The sequence below is a fragment of the Oncorhynchus nerka genome, linkage group LG28 (assembly GCF_034236695.1).
Source record: "Oncorhynchus nerka isolate Pitt River linkage group LG28, Oner_Uvic_2.0, whole genome shotgun sequence".
Classification (NCBI taxonomy): Eukaryota; Metazoa; Chordata; class Actinopteri; order Salmoniformes; family Salmonidae; genus Oncorhynchus; species Oncorhynchus nerka.
In genome coordinates this window covers 78,617,866-78,637,288 of record NC_088423.1, presented here as the reverse complement: position 1 = coordinate 78,637,288, position 19,423 = coordinate 78,617,866, and the positions used below count along the sequence as shown (strand labels likewise).

Below are 19,423 nucleotides of genomic sequence, written 5' to 3'. Positions count from 1 at the left end.
GGTCATAATCAGCACAGACAGGGTCAGTCGGCTGAACCAACAGGCCCTTTTGATAAATAATAGATGAGAAGATAACCAACCAAAGGTGATTCATTTTCATTTTGTGGTGAAGTGCCGTTTATTTCATTTCTCAGAAAACCTCTCCAGCAGATCTTCCCCATGAGGGGCATCAGCGCTGGACTGAGCATAGCCCAGAGTGACTGCTGTGTGTCCATCACTTATTACATGATGGCACACGCTGACAAAGAGTGTATCCGGCCCTCCACACTTGGGTGTTTCCAAATGAGTTCACACAGGAGTGATTAAATACATCGTCCCGCAAAACAAGACACACACCGTCAAAATGACTCACCGCCTCATTTTAGGATGAATTAAACATGTAGATTGAAGTTGCATAGGATTTAGATGAATGAGTGTGTCAGGTCTGGCTGATAGAAGAGCACAGGGGAGTGGAGCAGGTCTTTGGAACATCACACACAGGCCATCTAAAACCAGTAAGACAGGGAGACACAGGGAGTGTGGTACAATCTATTCTAACGCACACTGATACTTCTTAAATAACAGTGCGAGCAAAGTACTAACTGTCCAATAGATTCTCTTCAAATGGGAATATTTGGATGCTGTGTTCAAAGACAAACACGTACAATCACTGAATAACAATTTAATAGAACATTTACAATTATATTACGTTATGTCTACAAGCATTTTCCCCACAATGCACCTTGTTTTCTGCTTCGAAGAGAAAAGCTCAGGTGTTCATTCCATTGGCTATTCACTATCAAGGTCCTCATGATGTGGGAGCATCTCAAGTAATGTAGGAGACCTCTAAACATCTATCTCAGGTCTATACACAAATTGTACCAAGTCCTTTATTCAACACACACATCATTGGGAGCATTTGCTGTTCCAACAGAAACAAACACACACACACACACATGCACTTAGGCAGTGGACAACAAGGCATACCCTGTCACTCAACCAACTGTAACTATGCCAACCATATGGCTGATGTTTTCTCTTCTTAGTCAGTAGCTACTGTAGTTATCTTTTTCCCTTTGGTCCAACAATAACCAACCGTTTTATTGCCAAAATAGAGAGGTAACCTGTAACTTGTCAATAGCAATGTTAATGTCTTGGTTCCAGGTCTTCCTCTCCAGAGGAAACAGTGGACCCCTGTTGTTTTGGTTTATTTACTACTAATGCTACAGTGTAAAGCTGTGGTAGTATCAGGAGCTCACCAGTGTTACACAGTGTTAGCACGCGATGCAGTCTGGCTAATGAATGCTCTTTCCATTAATTTATCAACTTTTTTCACGAGCAGTATTAATTGCTGATAAATTAGAACTAAACAAGTGAAATGTTATAATATTTTCTAAAGCGATAGAATCAAAAAAGGACTAGACAGTTCACAGCCAGACTGGATGTTAAACTAAATAAATAGCTAAATGATATCTGGATCTTTTCTGTTGTTACCTGAGCAGCTGACCGATGTGAACCCTATCATTATAGTAACAAAGAGCGACAGGATGTGATAATGGCTTGACTGACAGGCTGGGCAGACAAAGGTAGTAATCACTGCTAAGGCTTTGTTATTCAACCATTCTGTCTACTCACTGGAGCTAAAGACAAGCCCACACTCCCTTCAAAACAAATCAGAAAACCATAAGCCAGTTTGGTTTAGATGGGAGCATTGATCTGCACTGAAGACAACTGTGTTTGAGGAGAAATGGCAGAGATAAACCATCGGTATTAGTAAATGGCCGTGAACTTTGAGATGGGATTGACTCTTATCAGTGCCACAGTTGATTATGCAGGACCAACAAGGACTCCTCAGCCACATTCATATCATTCAGTCCTGCCTCTCCGGAAACCATCTCCAACTGACATTTGAAAAAAGATTAATATCAACTAAACTTTCTCAGCTTTATTTGCTCAAGAAACATTTCCTCAGATACAATTTTATTACAACAGCGGCAGCAGCAGAGAGAGCTCCCATTAAAGGCATATTGTAGCAATATAGTGCAGCCATATACTGGCTGTTCTCGGAAGCGCTGCCTGCGTTTCCTGAAATGGACTCTTTCTTCCCTCTTGTGAATGTTCTTATTGAGATGACACGCAGCCATAAACTACCAATAACAGCAGCCGACATTAGCGTAGAGAATAGAATCAAAAGCACTATACATTCTACTATGGAGGTAGACATGGAAAGTAAGGAAAAGAACCAAGACACCTGGATTTAGTTTTCTAAGGGCCTCAGAAGTTGAGGTAAACTCACAGAGGGTTCACAAGTCTCACAAGGCCTTGACGTCATTAGCTAGCCTGACTATGCATGGACGTGTCCCAGTTCCATGGTCTTCTGTATTCAACCTCTATATACAACTAAAGCTAGAATACAAGAACGTAGGTGTCAGAATGTACTTTAACCTCAGATTATGTGCAGTATTTTTTTTATTACTGGAAATAAAAGCAGAATCTGAAAAAAATACAGATTCAGTACCTGAATAAACAACTCCAAAATAAACTATATATACAAGAGTATGTGGACACCTCTTCAAATTAGAGGATTAGGCTATTTCAGCCACGCCCGTTGCTGACAGGTGTATAAAATCGAGCACACAGCAATGCAATCTCCATAGACAAACATTGGCAGTAGAATGGCCTTACTGAATAGCTCAGTGACTTTCAACGTGGCACCGTCATAGGATGCCACCTTTCCAACAAGTCAGTTCGTCAAATTTCTGCCCTGCTAGAGCTGCCCCGGTCAACAGTAAGTGTTGTTATTGTGGAAACGTCTAGGAGCAATAACGGCTCAGCTGCGAAGTGGTAGGCCACAAAAGCTCACAGAACGAGAACGCCGAGTGCTGAAGCATGTAATGCGTAAAAATTGTCTGTCCTCGATTGCAACACTACCGAGTTCCAAACTGCCTGTGGATGCAACATGAAATTACTTTTCATGGCCGAGCAGTTGCACACAAGCCTAAGTTCACCATGCACAATGCCAAGCGTCGGCTGGAGTGGTATAAAGCTTGTCGCCATTGGACTCTGGAGCAGTGGATACGCGTTCTCTGGAGTGTTGAATCATGCTTCACCATCTGGCAGTCCGACAGACTAATCTGGGTTTGGCGGATGCCAAGAGAATGCTACCTGCCCCAATGCATAGTGCCAACTGTAAAGTTTGGTGGATGAGGAATAATGGTCTGGGACTGTCTTTCATGGTTTGAGGTTTGCCCCTTAGTTCCAGTGGAGGGAAATCTTAATGCTACAGCATACAATAACATTCTAGACTATTCTGTGCTTCCAACTTTGTGGCAACAGTTTGGGGAAGGCCTTTTCCTATCTCAGCATGACAATGCCCCCGTGCACAAAGCGAGGTCCATACAGAAATGGATTGTTGAGATCGGCGTGGAAGAACTTGTCTGGCCTGCACAGAGCCCTGACCTCAACCCCACTGAACACCTTTGGGATGAATTGGAACTCCGACTGTGAGCCAGGTGTAACCGCCCAACATCAGTCCCCGACCTCACGAATGTTCTTGTGGCTGAATGAAAGCAAGTCCCCGCAGCAATGTTCCGACAACTAGTGGAAAGCCTTCCCAGAAGAGTGGAGGATGTTATAGCAGTAAAGGGGGGACCAACTCCATATTAATGCCCATGATTTTGGAATGAGATGTTTGACGAGCAGTTGTCCACATACTTTTGGTCATGTAGTGTAGGTCTAAATTGTAAAAGTGACCATGTGAAGCAACAATATAAGCTTATTCTGTAGCGTCCATTATATTAGAATATATTTGTGCATTTCATTCAATGCAGGTGTTCAATGTGGATGGAAGACTCCAGGGTTAAAAGAGACATCTAACTGATTAGCCTTTAGAAAGAAATCAAAATAGAGGAAAAAGAGTACTTACATGAACAGAAAGATTAAATCCCCAGCACCCAGCAATCACTGGTTAGTTGATTTTGAACTCATGAAAGTGACCTGAAATGATAAAAAAAAATATATATATATATATAAATGTCTCTTTGTCCATCTTTAAAAAACATGTATATTAATTATTTATCCAAACAGTTAAACAATCCACCCCAGGACATTCAATTCAAAACAACATATTTTATGGATACGTTATTAAAAGAAAATCGGTACGATCAGTAAAATAACTTTATTTGCAAATATCAAAACAAGGAGAGAGAGGGAGATAGGAGGGGGGGGTAAGGAGGAGAAGGTGATGCTGGCCCATGGTCAGAACGTCTACAGCTGAGGTAAAACAGCTTTAGTAATGAAAGAGTTCGGGACCACGTCCTAGACAATGTTTAAAATCCACTTCTCTAATACCTCATCAATCTGTCCTACAGCCAGTAGATTCCACTAATACATGGCTTTCATATAAAGTGGTTGTTTTATTTAATTTTGACTTTCTTTCCTCGAGCGCGGCAGGCTAATGATTTATTTAGCAGCATGCTCTGCTAGTGACGGCATGTCTCTCTCCGAGCCCAGCCGCCAGAGCTCTGTTCTGTTAGAGAAAACACAAACAAACCAAAGCCTCTGCAATATGGACATACCAGTTTTAGCCATTATCTAACCCGGAATTTAACATGAATATTTCTACATCCAGGAAGTGGAAAAATAACACACCAAAACAGGAACCACAACAACATCCAAAGTGAGAGAGATGTGGAGTGATCATTGTGCACAGTCACAGCGCGGGCCTGAAACGGCACAAAGCTCATTGATGTTCATTTCCTCACATTATCTTGTTTTTCACAACAAGCTGCGATCTCATTAACAGCTGATTTATACAATTACCCTGCTTCAGCACCGCCAATTAAACCAGGACAGAGGTTTTTAAGGTCACACTTAATTGATCTGCCAGTAATTTGTGCTACTGTACCTTGGTCTCCTGCGGCTAGGCAGGGAATAAAAGATACCAACAGCAGACCAGAGAAATATACCAACACATTTGCAATTGGTGTCAAAGTACAGAAAAGAGATCTCAGTAAGAGAGGATGGAGGGTTAATAGAATAGGCCAGGGAGAAGCAGTAGTCATGAATGGATCTGAATGTGCAGCCTTGAGACTGAAAGTAACAATAGGAGAGAGAAGGCCCACAGACTGGCCCTGACTGAATGGTAATGTGCTGTCATCTTTATAGCACCTATAAGCTGACAGTCAAACCTCTCAAAGGACCCAGCCGTCCTAGCCAGCAGGCTGCCAGTGTCAACACCACACTGTCTCACCTCTCTGCACTGTACTGTACACACACACACACACACACATACACACACCACACTGTCTCACCTCTCTGCACTGTACTGCACACACACACACATACGGACAGACACGCGCACAGGGTCAGAGATGGAAAAACAGACACACACACACACACACGGACAGGCAGATGGACAAAGAGAGAAACAAACAAAGACAGAAAGACGGACAGACATCTACACACACTCACAATTTTACTTTCCAAACCTACTAAGGGCGCTCTCCACCCAGACTATCATAGCCCACTGTATTAAATACATAACCAGGGTAGTAATTCAATAAACAAGTGTTTCTTTATGAAACGTAAACTGAGTTTACAAAACATTAAGAACATCTTCCTAATATTGAATTGCACATATCCATGTCTCAATTGTCTTAAGGCTTAAAATCCTTCTTTAACCTGTCTCCTCCCCTTCATCTACACTAATTGAAGTGGATTTAATAAGTGACATCAATAAGGGATCATAACTTTCACCTGGATTCCCCTGGTCAGTCTATGTCATGGAAGAGTAGCTGTTCATAATGTTTTGTACACTCAGTGTATAATATCTGACTCATTCCCGTTAATAAATGAGAGCTAATAAATGAGAGCTATTTTACTTGCAGGGGGTAGAAATTAAAAAGCCTTTGAATTTATAATGTGATTAATTGTGGTTAATTGTAAAAAATAGGAAAGTAACAGACAAATAGACAATTTGTAATTAATAAGACAATATGTAATGTCTTATTTAAACTAATAATTTGTCTTGAGAAAAAAACATTATGATTATGATGATAAATAATAAGAAAAAACAGAGTGATATTACAAATAATTAAGCAAATGTTGTAATCCCTCTGTGAGTGTCTCAGACAGAGACTATTGTAGTGGTGTGATCCAGTAGAGCAGCTCTTTTCCTGCTCAGAACACAGCCTACGGGCTGCTGGGGAATTAACACAGAGATGGCAACCCTTCCTTTCACTAATTAAACGATCATGGATTCATTAAAACAGAATCCCAATCAACTCCAAATTCAGTTTAATAGTTTCCCCCAACACTTTTATCACCCAATCATTGTGTCCACAATAACCATAGAGCCTTTGAAATGGTTGATTTTTTTACTCAGCTGTTGCAGAGAGGGTGGTGACAACAAACCGCACTGAAACACAACACACATAAACGGAAACTTCACACACGGAATGAACAGTATATTTTGCCCTAACACACAAACATACAATTTCACACACTTTCACTCACACACACACACACACACACACACACACACACACACACACACACACAGACACACACACACACACACACAGACACACACATACATACAAACACACACATACAAACACACACACACACACACAGACAGGCACACAAGGCACACAAGGCACACAAGGCACACAAGGCACACAAGGCACATAGACAACCACCAGCTGTCTGCACTACTGGAGTACCCGAGACATCGGGGGTGGTGAGCTATCAGCCAAATAGATAATTCTCATTACACCACAGGTGGACAGTCAGTCAGGGGGTTGCCACACATTACAGACAGCCCCGCTTTTAAAGAAAAATCAACATTTATCTATGTCCCACACTAGAGACGCAGAGGGATTGATCTGTCAAACAGAAAGCCCTTTAAACAAGCCCAACAGACAGACTAACAGTTCTCACTTCAAAGGCCCCAGGCCAGAGAGCTCAAGGACACCTGTGGTAATTCTGTCAAAGGGTGGCCTTTCCTTTCCTTTGTCTTTGGACAAACCCCTGGACTATATTACAGTTTTTTCCAACTGCTTACACACAAAATCTTTTCATGTCACACGATTTTTGAAACCTCTCACTCAAAGTGCAAAACTACACACCAAATATCTAAAACCATAAGCTATTTCTCAGCCTTTGACTCAGTTGTCAATTGCATAAAACACTTTTTTCAAAACAATACACACAATTCTCTACCTAAAACACAAAAATCTAACAGGAAGTGACTTGCTTTCCTTTTCCAAACACAACCAATCAAAATGCTACACTTATTCACCAGGTCACACACACACTCCTCACATGTGCAAACACTAATAGAGAGGAAGTGGAAGAAGAGGACGAGGGCAAAGAAGAGAAGGAAGGAGAGCCATCTCTGATGAGATTAGGGCAACACTTGTTGATCGTATGATCAACCACGGTTTGACCATGAGAGGCTGAATCGAGAGTCCAGCCCAACTTGAGTCGATTTACAGTGGCGTCCATAATTCGAACCTTCAGACATGAGAACAGGTATGCAACTATCTAATGACTATTTTAGCATTACAGTAATGTACTGTAAAATACTTATGACTCCATAGTATTGCATAAACATTTGTAACTCTAAGCCATCCATTTACTGCACTGCATTGAATGAATGAGGTTGGTTATCATGCTGTACTACATTTTTTTGAACATTGTTGCTGAACACATACTGTGTTTGAATTCTGTACAGAGTGGAAAGGCAAAGACATCATGGAGGACGAGGACACTTGTTTACAGATGTACAAGAGACTGCAATTATCAATATGGTTTTGGCCAACAATGCAATTAGGATTCTAGAGCATATCTTGAATAATGACATCATATTTAACAACATCAATGCTGTAAGCCTGTCGACCATACAACGCATTCTCCAACGGCACCGAGTGACGATGAAACAACTTTACAAGGTGCCATTTGAGAGATACTTTGACAAAGTCAAGAATATGCGACATGACTTTGTAGAGGTATGTATGCAACACTACTTCCAGTACTTCAGACATACCATATTTACTCATCTGTATATTCTTTTGTCTGTTACAGAGAGTATTGGAGCTGGATGCCCATGTAATTCGCCATGAATTTATTTATGTGGATGAGGTTGGCTTCAACCTCACCAAAACCAGGTGCCGCGGAAGAGATGTAATAGGACAGAGGGCAATTACCAATGTCCCTGGACAGCGTGGGGGTAATATAACTATGTGTGCTGCCATCACTCAAAACGGGGTCCTCCATCACAATGCCACACTGGGTCCGTACAACACCGGCCATATGCTCACTTTTCTGGATGCAATTTACACAATGCTTGTCCCTGATCCAGATCAGGAGCCTGCTAGATTTGTGGTTTTATGGGACAATGTTAGTTTTCACCGGGCTGTTCTGGTCCAAAACTGGTTTGCCACCCATCCACAATTTGTAGTTTTGTACCTACCCCCATATTCACCTTTTCAAAATCCCATAAAGGAATTGTTCTCAAAAGTATATTCTTTAGAATAGGATAAAGAACACAATTGTGTGTGAATGGGGTCCCGGGGGGGCAGTCCAGGAATTGGTAGGGCCGCTTCTCTTCTGCGGCCTGGGTCTGGCCACAATACTTCGTCCACATCACATCACGTTTTCTCTTGCCAAACATGGAGGGAAGTATCTCCTAGCATGGTGTATCCAACCTTGGACAGAGGCAACCTCTATGTCCCCACATGCGCCTCCATTGCCTGGAGAAGCGGCATGCGGGCATCATTGCATTGGTGTTTAGTGTACTTATTACCCCTCTCCGCAGATTACTTTCACTGTAGAACATTGTATTGAAATGTGGATATAAGCCTATGAAAGACCAAAGAGCTTTAGATTTAGAACAACAGTGTTTACATGGTATATCCAAAAATGGACTATTATGAAAGCAGTGTTTACCATTTGATGCAAATGCTTCATTCTGACATGTGTTTATGGCATTTTGAATGCAGTGTTACATTTTGAATGAGATGTGAGGCATTTTGCATTTTGTGTGTGCAGTTTTGGGAATTGTGTGTAGAGTTTTGAAAAAAAGGAGACAGTTTTGAAAATGTGTGTAAGCATTTGGAAACAACTGTAAAGGGACCCTCCACTAAAACCTCACCCCAGCCCTGTGTCCGGAAACTTCTCCAACACCCCAGCCCTGTGTCAGGAAACTTCTCCAACACCACAGCCCTGTGTCAGGAAACTTCTCCAACACCCCAGCCCTGTGTCAGGACCCTCCTCCAACACCACAACCCTGTGTCAGGACACTTCTCCAACACCACAGCCCTGTGTCAGGACCCTCCTCCAACACCACAACCCTGTGTCAGGACACTTCTCCAACACCACAGCCCTGTGTCAGGACACTTCTCCAACACCACAGCCCTGTGTCAGGACACTTCTCCAACACCACAGCCATGTGTCAGGACTCTTCTCCAACACCACAGCCCTGTGTCAGGAAACTTCTCCAACACCACAACCCTGTGTCAGGACACTTCTCCAACACCACAGCCCTGTGTCAGGACACTCCTCCAACACCACAGCCCTGTGTCAGGACTCTTCTCCAACACCATAGCCCTGTGTCAGGACTCTTCTCCAACACCACAGCCCTGTGTCAGGACACTTCTCCAACACCACAGCCCTGTGTCAGGACACTCCTCCAACACCACAGCCCTGTGTCAGGACTCTTCTCCAACACCACAGCCCTGTGTCAGGACCCTCCTCCAACACCACAGCCCTGTGTCAGGACACTCCTCCAACACCACAGCCCTGTGTCAGGACCCTCCTCCAACACCACAGCCCTGTGTCAGGACCCTCCTCCAACACCACAGCCCTGTGTCAGGACCCTGCTCCAACACCACTGCCCTGTGTCAGGACTCTTCTCCAACACCACAGCCCTGTGTCAGGAAACTTCTCCAACACCACAACCCTGTGTCAGGACACTTCTCCAACACCACAACCCTGTGTCAGGACCCTCCAACACCACAGCCCTGTGTCAGGACCCTCCTCCAACACCACAGCCCTGTGTCAGGACCCTCCTCCAACACCACAGCCCTGTGTCAGGACCCTCCTCCAACACCACAGCCCTGTGTCAGGACCCTCCTCCAACACCACAGCCCTGTGTCAGGACCCTCCTCCAACACCAGACTACAGCCCTGTGTCAGGACCCTCCAACACCACAGCCCTGTGTCAGGACCCTCCTCCAACACCACAGCCCTGTGTCAGGACCCTCCTCCAACACCAGACTACAGCCATGTGTCAGGACCCTCCAACACCACAGCCCTGTGTCAGGACCCTCCTCCAACACCACAGCCCTGTGTCAGGACCCTCCTCCAACACCAGACCACAGCCCTGTCTGTGTCAGGGCTAATGAGTGAAAGCAGGCCTCTAGGGCCATAATCCAAAATGCACATGTCTGTCATGTTAAAGAAGGATTTATAGTAAATCTACACACTAATACAAAAACCTCTCTCTCGCTTGGTTACTTTTCATTTATCCGTATGTTACAGACTGAACGTATGCCCTCTGGAGCTACCATTTGGCCTGAAATCCTTCCTTTCATATGTAAGTGAAAGCTGTTCCACAGACATCCCCAAAGAGAGGGGATCCAATCAAATGAACCTTCAGATTCCAGACATGTGTTCATCTACAGGGGGCTCGGCTTGATTACCCCAGCACATAAGGGAGCGTTGACTCTCTCGCTGACCATCATATGCACGTGGCTGAGAATCAATGGTCAACCTTCAGAACAACTATACAGTTGCCATGAGCGTTCAGGTCAGGGTTGGTAGAACATTATTACACAAGTGTCTTTTTTCTCTGTCCAGACAGGACAAACAAAGCAAAGACACACATGAATACACATACGAGACTGCCATTGACATTGTTCAGCTGTGTGCGTGTGTGTTTGTGTGTTTGTATGTGTGTGTGTGTGTGTGTGTGTGTGTGTGTGTGTGTGTGTGTGTGTGTGTGTGTGTGTGTGTGTGTGTGTGTGTACCTGTGTGTGTGTGTACCTGTGTGTGTGTGTGTGTGTGTACCTGTGTGTGTGTGTGTGTGTGTGTGTGTGTGTGTGTGTGTGTGTGTGTGTGTGTAAGTCGCTCTGGATAAGAGCGTCTGCTAAATGACGCTCTGGATAAGAGCGTCTGCTAAATGACTTAAATGTAAATGTAAATGTGTGTGTGTGTGTGTGTGTGTGTGTGTGTGTGTGTGTGTGTGTGTGTGTGTGTGTGTGTGTGTGTGTGTGTGTGTGTGTGTGTGCGCCTGTGTGTGCCTGTGCCTGTGTGTGTGTGTGTGCGCGTGAGTGTATATGCAAACATGTACAGGACAAACCAATCCCCTGCACAACACAGATGTATCCAGATCTGCAACATTTTCTAAATATCCCCAGTGCACTATTCCAGCCCTCACTCCTTCTAGTCCAAACATGCTAAAGTAGGGATTTTGCAGAGGTAGTTATTTTGACAATGGAGGCAATCTTTTTGCCATCAGCGTGTTGGTCCCCACCTGGCTGAGACCTGGTTATCTCTACAGACAGAGAGAGGCAGCAGTGGCCCATCCAGGGCTGGGGACTATGGGAGGGCTGGGTGGGTGGGTGGGGGGGGTAAGGCAATGAGGTGGGCCCATAACAGCAGTACAGGCTAAACAGCAGGGAGCCTTGGGGAAATGGGGGGTGGAGGGAAGAGAAGGGAGGTGAGAATTCTGCTGCAGAAATGTCTATTAGTGGACTCGGCTCAAGCCATTGTCAGATTCAATATCCAAGTCCACAAAATCAACCCACTTTCCCCACATCCCCCACCGCGAATGAGAAAAAGCATAGCTGTAGAATGCAGTGAATGAAAGGCCGTCATTACAAAAAGGGGAGGTCAAAGCCATGTCTGGGCTAATACAATCTGATGCCCAGGTCAGCAGGGAGGTTAGCAGGGCTGCAGTTACCTGGGGGTTGGCAGGCTACAACAGGGGGAGGATAGAGAGAAGAGCAGTTGAGAAGACAGAGCGCTGATGTCCCTATGATAACTTGGTTAACAGAAAGCTATACATTCCCTGTGGCACAGTGCACACTGCACAGGCATGCCAAAGAATATGAGCTCACAAAGACAAGCCTTATTTCCACACAAAAAAATCCACCATATCATTGAGTTATTTGGTGCTGGAAACGGTCCAATCACAGCCAGACACAGCTGCTTCAGCACACTATTACCTGTCACAGCCTCCCCGCTCTCCCCTTCTTTCTCTTCCTGCCTTGCTCTCTCTTTCTCTCGCTCTCTTTCTCCCTCACTCCCTCTTTATTTCAGCCTGTCTCTCTCCATCTGTGTCTCTCTCCATCTCTGTGTATCTCTCTCTTTTGCTCTGTCTCTGTCTTTGTCCCCCATCTCTCTCTTTCTCTCTCCTCTCTGCCTCTCTCTCATGTGAACATGACAGGCACAGATTAAAGATGGAGCTGCACCAGGCCTCCTGTCACAACGATCAAAGTAGACCTGCCTGAAACACTCACCATTGTCAATCACACTCAGGTCAGGAGAGGCTGCGAAAGTGACACCACACAATAATGTCTTTATTGTGCAGGTCTGAAACAGTGACAGGGCTTTTGACTCTGTCTTATTGAGTGTTTCACTATTCCTCTGTGAATAACAGTGGTGCGGTAAAGGGAGAATCAAACCTTCTTCCCTGTGTTTGTGAAGAGAGGCAGACAGCTCTGTGATCAAACCGTTATTTCATGTGCCTGCCGCACCGCAAATACATTACATGTGATTTATTCTGCCTCAAATAACAAGAATAAAAGTACATTTATAGAGGTGGTTGGATAGAGAAATGACCAGCCACTGGAAGGCTTCAATCCAAGGCTTCAATTGTATGCTCTCGTTGGCTGGCCCTCGCTTCATATTCGTCACCAAACCCACTGGCTCCAGGTCATCTATAAGACTTTGCTAGGTAAAGCCCCGCCTTATCTCAGCTCACTGGTCACCATAGCAGCACCGACCCGTAGCACGCGCTCCAGAAGGTATATTTCACTGGTCACCCCCAAAGCCAATTCCTCCTTTGACCACCTTTCCTTCCAGTTCTCTGCTGCCAATGACTGGAACGAACTGCAAAAATCACCTTCATCTCCCTCACTAGCTTTAAGCACCAGCTGTCAAAGCAGCTTACAGATCACTGCACATGTACATAACTCATCTGTAAATAGCCCATCCAACTACTTCATCCCCATACTGTTATTTATTTTGCTCCAGTGTTTTGCTCTATCACTCCAGTGTTTAACTGCTATATTGTAATTATTTGGCCAGGTCGCAGTTGTAAATGACAACTTGTTCTCAACTAGCCTACCTGGTTAAATAAAGGTGAAATAAAAATATCCACCGCAGGAGTTATTCATGTCCCCTGTGTTAGTAACAGCCGGGTGTGCAGCCTGTCAATTCTCTTTGATTCACACTCACATATTCTCCACTCAAAGACAAGAATAGTGTGATCTTAGAGGATAGCTGTCTCTTTAGGTTGTTGATTTGTCTACTATTCTCAGCTTCTGGGATGGATTCCTCCACAGTAGCAGAATGCTTTTCTTTTCTTCCTTCTCTAAGAGAGGATCTCTCTCTCTCCTGCTCTCTCCTCTCTCTCTCTCTCTCTCTCTCTCTCTCTCTCTCTCATTGAGTGGGGGGTTATGAAAACAAGCCTAGTTCTCTCTCAGGTAATGTACTTATTTTCCACAGCCCCATCTTCTAGTTTACTGAGTGGTGGTGTTTCTCCCTCTTATCGCCTGGCCCTCGTGGGGCACTTTAGCCCCACAAATCCTGTTCACCACATACTGGTTTCAGAATCTGTGAAATGAGTGCTGGGGAAGCGTGTCCACAATGTCTGCCTGTGTCGCCACCGGACTCAAATGGGCTTGGTGCTTTTTGTCCAGGGAGATGCATAAATGGAAGTTTTTAACACCTCAAAGAAGGCTGGTCCTTTGTGTGGTCACACTGGAGAGGCCTGTCAGTCTCCTGAGGAAGCAGACACGCTGAGTGCTGCAGGACAAAGGGCCAGAGGCACAGAATCAGCAGGGGCATCACTCGGCTATGGGCACCCGGCAGACACACACACACATACATGCATACACACTCTGTCATCATATCAGAGCCTGTCAAACACATATACACACGGATTCCACAGAAAGAGTCACTCACACAAACATACAGCTTTTGTGAAAGCTAATAAAAACACACATTCAACATACACACAGACAGCTCTCAAAACCATAAAAATGGTACCAAACACATTCAACATACACACAGACAGCTCTCAAAACCATAAAAATGGTACCAAACACATTCAACATACACACAGACAGCTCTCAAAACCATAAAAATGGTACCAAACACATTCAACATACACACAGACAGCTCTCAAAACCATAAAAATGGTACCAAACACATTCAACATACACACAGACAGCTCTCAAAACCATAAAAATGGTACCAAACACATTCAACATACACACAGACAGCTCTCAAAACCATAAAAATGGTACCAAACACATTCAACATACACACAGACAGCTCTCAAAACCATAAAAATGGTACCAAACACATTCAACATACACACAGACAGCTCTCAAAACCATAAAAATGGTACCAAACACATTCAACATACACACAGACAGCTCTCAAAACCATAAAAATGATACCAAACACAGTCAACATACACACAGACAGCTCTCAAAACCATAAAAATGGTACCAAACACATTCAACATACACACAGACAGCTCTCAAAACCATAAAAATGGTACCAAACACATTCAACATACACACAGACAGCTCTCAAAACCATAAAAATGATACCAAACACAGTCAACATACACACAGACAGCTCTCAAAACCATAAAAATGGTACCAAACACATTCACACACAATCACATGGACAGATGACTGACACAGTGTGGTATACGCAGAGATTGTCGCACACAAACATGCAGCATGAAGCAAACGCAGGGAAAAATACATTGACAAAATGTTGTGGTATATACAAAGATATCTAAGAAAACACCTCAATCAGAAAGAATCATTCTACTGTGTATTAGATACAAACAATTTGAAACGCAGTCTTACTACAAACATGCAATCTGACAACGGACCCACTCAATACAAATCAAGAATGAAAACCAGCACCACAAAACAACAACACAGACCTACTTATTTATTTCAACCTTCGGTTTGAAAATAATTTCCTAATTCCCATGTCAATCTCCCTTATTGCAATTCTTTCTTTTTTTGAGAGTACCCAGCAGCCAAAGCTTACAATCAGTCTTTATGCTTTTTAGATGCCTACAATAAGCATTTAAATGCAAATATCTCAGCCGCACAAAGGAGTTGCAACTTCTGTCAGTAGCAACATAATCAACCTGCAATTGTCTCCTGACTGGGAGCGGCATCCTGTGACCAGGACTGAGCTGTGAGCATCTGTATTCAAATGACTTCCCTATTTCAGGCAGCACGGCTCAATGTGGATATTTTACAACAGTAAAGCACTGAAAGTAAATCACATGGTGAATTAAACCAGAAAGGAAACAATTGATCCAGAAAAGATCAGGTGGCCGCAAATGATTCCTGTTGTTTTGTCCCTCTTCAAACAGAAGAACACAGGCACAGTCTGTGTTGCCATTTCAGTCATGCATTTGCAATGTAGTCATAAATGTTTACATCTACAATTCAAGTCCATGCATCCTGATAAATATGTCTAGTGGTGAACCTCTTGACCAAGACTGATACAGAAGAAGCAGGTCACAAAGCTAGTGTAACCGATGTGAGATGGCTAGCCAGTTAGCGGTGGTGCGCGCTAATAGTGTTTTAATCAGTGACGTCACTCGCTCTGTGGCCTTGAAGTAGTTGTTCCCCTTGCTCTGCAAACGATGCTTCGTGGGAGTCAGTTGTCTGTGTGTGCAGAGGGTCCCTGGTTCGAGCCCGGGTCGGGGAGAGGGGACGGACGAAAGCTATACTGTTACACAAGGCTCTGTTGAACAACAGTATTCTCTGATATGTCCATAGAGTGCATTGGGGATGGTACATTGTGTTCTGAGATACCAGAACAATATCTAGATAAAGAATAAACAACGGTACAACAATGAACATGTAAGACTGATATTGCCTTTCACGTAGGTTAGTCTGTAAATCTGATGGTGATTGGTGCATATGCTCTGTGCTGGCTCCACTGACCCCTGTACAGCCATTTGAACAATTAACATTATAACCTCTGATTTTTGTTTTTATTTACTGTCGCAGGGATCATTTGTCTTCTTTGAAACCCGCAATTAATAGTGGCGTTTGCAAATGCACTAGTCCACTTGGGAGTAGGGAAAATGATCGGTTTGAGAATATTTCTGCATTCTTAATCTTCTAAAGAGGGAAATGATTTAAAAGGAGGACACAAATCTCATGTGACATGGCAGGGACTGCATGGGCTCTCTCTCCCCTCTCCCCTCACCCCTCACCCTGTAGCTTTACGTGGCAGCGGTGAGGTGGGGGGGTGGGGGTGGGGGGTTGAGGGTACAGTAGCTAAAAGATCAGGGCTCTAGTTGCTCTCCTCCACTCCCCAGCTCTGCTTCCCCCTCACAGGAAAACAAATGTAGTGTTTCAGTCACTGATCACTAGCCTAATTGAGTTTTACACTCTTTTTCTGGACCAAAAATACCCTTTGAAATGAGGAGGCAGTCAGGCAATAAATAAGTCAAACAAGGTAAGGGGCTCTTGCCAGCATATTTTAGTGCCAAATTCAATTAGTGGGAAAACAGAAGATGCATGGTTGTTCACTTAACTACTGGATGCATTTCCATTCCCATGATGCTGCCATTGTACACAGCCAATCAGATGATCTCTGTCAGGCAGCTACAGTCCTCAGACAGAGGATGGCTGGAAACCTATTGGCCTCCTGGTCATACTGTAATTGAAGTCATTGAGCGATAACACAAGATCACTTGGTTCAGCCAAAGACCATGAGTGTGTGTGTTCACATTATACTCTACTATACACAAATACTTGGATATTGTAATAAACTCTATAATCAAATATGTTGACATTGTTATTATAACATGAATAACCATGTTGTAATACAATCACTATTTCACCCATAACAGGGTGAAAATAATAATTAATAATAATGTCATAGTGTAATTGAAGCTTACTAAACCTTTCAAACTGTACTTTGTCTGTGCAAAGACATATGTACTTTTCCCATTATGTAAGTGGTCCTATAGGGCCATTGTGCATTGATTCACAGCACAAGAAAAGGAAACGGCATGAAGTAACCCTGTAGCCTGGGCAGGGAGCACAGAAGGTGGCCGGACAATGTACAGAACAAGAGAGAAAGAGAGGGAAACACAGCTCTGTACACCCAAACTGGCTACAATGTGGCCTTTGTGACATCGTAATGCTTTTTGCGCGGCAGATTTTGGAAAATAATCCACATTTTCCTAGTCTGCATATCCAGCAATAACATCTTACATCACAGCTCCTACTATATATCCCATGTAGCCGGGGACATTTTACATTTGTGGAGAGTGAAGGGGGGTAAGAAAAACATAGTGAAACAGTTATTATATTCCAATCATGCCCTGGGAGCCCATTACAACATGGCACAGACCATGTTAAAGCTGAGGAGCTGGGCAGCCCAGCTCACTGCGGAGGGAGGGAGGGTGGGCTCCAGGCTCAGGGCTAGGAACCTGCACTATACTGCCAGACTCTCTGTGCTGCCCGCCTGCCAGCCTGTAGAAAACAACTACAGCACACTGGGAGTGAGGGAGGGCTCCAGGCTCAGGGCTAGGAACCTGCACTATACTGCCAGACTCTCTGTGCTGCCCGCCTGCCAGCCTGTAGAAAACAACTACAGCACACTGGGAGTGAGGGAGGGCTCCAGGCTCAGGGCTAGGAACCTGCACTATACTGCCAGACTCTCTGTGCTGCCCGCCTGCCAGCCTGTAGAAAACAACTACAGCACACTGGGAGTGAGGGAGGGCTCCAGGCTCAGGGCTAGGAACCTGCACTATACTGCCAGACTCTCTGTGCTGCCCGCCTGCCAGCCTGTAGAAAACAACTACAGCACACTGGGAGTGAGGGAGGGCTCCAGGCTCAGGGCTAGGAACCTGCACTATACTGCCAGACTCTCTGTGCTGCCTGCCTGCCAGCCTGTAGAAAACAACTACAGCACACTGGGAGTGAGGGAGGGCTCCAGGCTCAGGGCTAGGAACCTGCACTATACTGCCAGACTCTCTGTGCTGCCTGCCTGCCAGCCTGTAGAAAACAACTACAGCACACTGGGAGTGAGGGAGGGCTCCAGGCTCAGGGCTAGGAACCTGCACTATACTGCCAGACTCTCTGTGCTGCCTGCCTGCCAGCCTGTAGAAAACAACTACAGTACACTGGGAGGGAGGGCTCCAGGCTCAGGGCTAGGAACCTGCACTATACTGCCAGACTCTCTGTGCTGCCCGCCTGCCAGCCTGTAGAAAACAACTACAGCACACTGGGAGTGAGGGAGGGCTCCAGGCTCAGGGCTAGGAACCTGCACTATACTGCCAGACTCTCTGTGCTGCCTGCCTGCCAGCCTGTAGAAAACAACTACAGCACACTGGGAGGGAGGGAGGGCTCCAGGCTCAGGGCTAGGAACCTGCACTATACTGCCAGACTCTCTGTGCTGCCCGCCTGCCAGCCTGTAGAAAACAACTACAGCACACTGGGAGTGAGGGAGGGCTCCAGGCTCAGGGCTAGGAACCTGCACTATACTGCCAGACTCTCTGTGCTGCCCGCCTGCCAGCCTGTAGAAAACAACTACAGCACACTGGGAGTGAGGGAGGGCTCCAGGCTCAGGGCTAGGAACCTGCACTATACTGCCAGACTCTCTGTGCTGCCCGCCTGCCAGCCTGTAGAAAACAACTACAGCACACTGGGAGTGAGGGAGGGCTCCAGGCTCAGGGCTAGGAACCTGCACTATACTGCCAGACTCTCTGTGCTGCCTGCCTGCCAGCCTGTAGAAAACAACTACAGCACACTGACAAATGCTGAGATTGATGCTGGTGGGAACCAAGTCTAAGATAGAGGCTCTCCACCAGCACATTTCTGCCCTCGGATTATTGTGGAGATTTTCGTATTTGTTTGGTGATTGTTTTTGTTTCTTTGTTTGTTAGTTAGCAGCTCTGGCTGCTCTGATCGTGTCTAGACTTGACACTTCATGCAGCTTTTCTATTCTGATCATGGAGTTGTGATGATGGAATTCTGAACGTGCCATGCCTCTACACCTACATTTAAATGTGTCTACCGTGTCCGGATTACCATTTCCCACAGTATATTCAAATGCCAGTATGCATTCTGCAAACAGTGGAACAGGCTAAATCTGATAATAACACAACAACAACTTGATGGCAGTAGCCAACTACTGTAGATAACTAG

The 19,423-nt window shown here is 44.9% G+C and overlaps 1 protein-coding gene across 1 annotated transcript in view; it reads right to left on the bottom strand.

Annotated features, from left to right (window-relative positions):
- Positions 1 to 19,423, bottom strand: part of LOC115119519 (transcription factor SOX-6-like) — a 165,918-nt gene that overhangs the window by 127,688 nt on the left and 18,807 nt on the right. The window contains exon 3 of the mRNA XM_065012573.1: positions 3,905 to 3,975. The gene's annotated coding sequence lies outside the window, so the exon portion shown is untranslated. The remainder of the gene's footprint in view (positions 1 to 3,904; positions 3,976 to 19,423) is intronic.